Below are 2395 nucleotides of genomic sequence, written 5' to 3'. Positions count from 1 at the left end.
CACCAGCTCCATCATCCTACGCTGGCTCCAGCTCTGCCCATAAATCTCACGCAGCACCCGTATATGAACCCTCTCCATCATCGTAAGCTGGCTTCGACTCTGCTCGAGGATCTTATGCAGCTCCAGCGCCAGCTCCATCATCCTACGCTGCCTCCAGCTCTGCCCATAAATCTTACGCGGCACCTGCTCATGTACCCTCTCCATTATCGTACAGTGGCTCCGACTCTTCCCGAGGATCTTATGCAGCCCCACCACTAGAGCCATCATCCTACGCTGCCCCCTAATCTACCCAGGGATCTAATGTAGCAACGATACATGCCCCTACAGCAGCTCCTTTATCTTATGTTGCCTCCAATTCTGCTATTTATTGCCTTTTAAATATGAGTCCAAGTCGATATATATCTATATTTAAAATATAAATAAAACTAAATACATAAACAAATGTTTATCTATAATATAGGTGGTAATGGGTTTTGTAGGTCTTCAAGAAATCATTGGTCTAGAAATTATTTAGTCTGGGATTTTATTAAAAAAATGTAACAGTAAAACAGAATTTACACAAATAATCGAAGAGATATACATATATGCATATAAATAGATCCAGGTTTTTGGAATATATCGACCGCTGCGCAACTTAATGGTTAAAACTTTTGCGGAATTATTTCTATCCTTGTAAAAAATATACATTTCAAATATTGACCAAACCGGACAAAATAAGTGTTTTCAGAATGTATATAGGCGCCCACGCCCAATTTCTTGAAAAAGGGTAATTTTTGATTGCTTAAGAGCCATTGTAAATATTAAGTGTGTATGAAATTTAATATTTTTTTTTTTTATACGGAACATAGTGATCGGCTTCTTACATGTTTCGTCATGTCTTCGGCATTTGCCGGCTCATATAAGGAAGAAGGTAAAGTTGAGTATGTAGAAGAAGAAATGGATAAAGGGAAAGATTAAAGTAAAAGTAAAGAAGCCTAAATATAAAGACAAAGAGGAAGGTAAACCTAAATACTTAGGCTGCGCTTCACTAGATCCATTAAAGTGAAAATTACTTTAATTTTCGAATTTTTGGCTTCCCCAATCAATTTTAATTTGTTTTTAATTTTGATTTAAGTCAAACCTATGCTCTTCACTTAAATAAAAATAAAATCAGAATAACCACACTCAGAGATGTTACAGGTTTAATCACCTGATCAATATACACACACCATAATTTTGTGTATCTGCTGCTTACTTTTATACCAGCCCTGCTTTTACAACTCAACGTGCCAAAGCTTTCAAAAGCTCTCAGTACAAATTAAAGCTTTCGCTGGCCAAGTCTGTTTTGCAACCACTTTTTACTAACTTAAATAAAGAGCTTATTGAAACTGAAAACAATTTAAATGAGAATTAAATAAAAAATTAAACTAAAGTTAATTTCAACTTAAATTAGTTTGGAGAAACGCAGGCTTAGTATAATAGCAAAGGTTTGGGTGAATATGTAGATGAAGAAAAGAATGAAGATAAGGACCTGGATAAAAGTCAAGGAAATGATAAATATAAAAATGAAGAGATAAAAACTGGCAAAGACTAAGAAAGAAAAAATAATAGAGATGAGACAAAGCAAGAGAAAACGAAGATACATTTGAAGAAAGGCATGTTATGTTGTGTTGTGTCGTATTGTATTGCGTTGTGCTGTATTAGTTGCGTTTCTTATCTCCCAGAAATAGTCAGAAAAAGTCCGAAGTAGTCAGATTTAGTCCAAAAAGCGTTCCTTAACTCGAAAATGACAGCAAAAATGAGAGAGCAACACTCAGTGAGAGTGACTCTGTTCGTTGTTTTCGTTGGCAAAATCTTGAAAAGTGTCAAACCGAACTGAATTTAAATTAACGGAAATTAAAGAATACGCAAAAAGTGGGAATAATCTAAAAAGTAAAAAAAAGTGCATTGAAATGGGAAGGAGGCAAAAAATAATTGATATAGTAAGTGTTTATTGTGCCTGTGCTTGTGTGAATGTGTTTTGTACATACATTTCCATTCTGTTCCATGTTAGTTTTGTTGTTGCCATTATTTGGACTAAAAATTTGGTTTTTTGCGTTCCTTTACTTTTTCCTGTTATTCTCTTTTAGTGAGCGCATTTTGCTTACGCTCTGGCATTTTGACACTTTTCAGATTCTAGTCCAAAAAGATAAGGAATGAACTATTGTTGTGTTGTGTTGCGTTGTATTTTTTGTGTTGTATTGCTTTGTATTATTGTGTGTTGTATTGCTTTGTATTGTATTGTGTTGCGTTGTTTTGTGTTGTGTGGTATTGTTGTGTGTTGTGTTGCGTTGTAGTCTTTTGTATTAGATTTTTTTGTATTATATTAATGTGTTGTGTTGTGTTGTGTTGTGTTGTGTTGTGTTGTGTTGTGTTG

Source organism: Rhagoletis pomonella, unplaced genomic scaffold, assembly GCF_013731165.1.
Source record: "Rhagoletis pomonella isolate Grant_MI unplaced genomic scaffold, Rhpom_1.0 Rhpom_scaffold_00002, whole genome shotgun sequence".
Classification (NCBI taxonomy): domain Eukaryota; kingdom Metazoa; phylum Arthropoda; class Insecta; order Diptera; family Tephritidae; genus Rhagoletis; species Rhagoletis pomonella.
The sequence above is the reverse complement of the archived record's forward strand: the minus strand, read 5'-3'. Positions refer to the sequence as shown.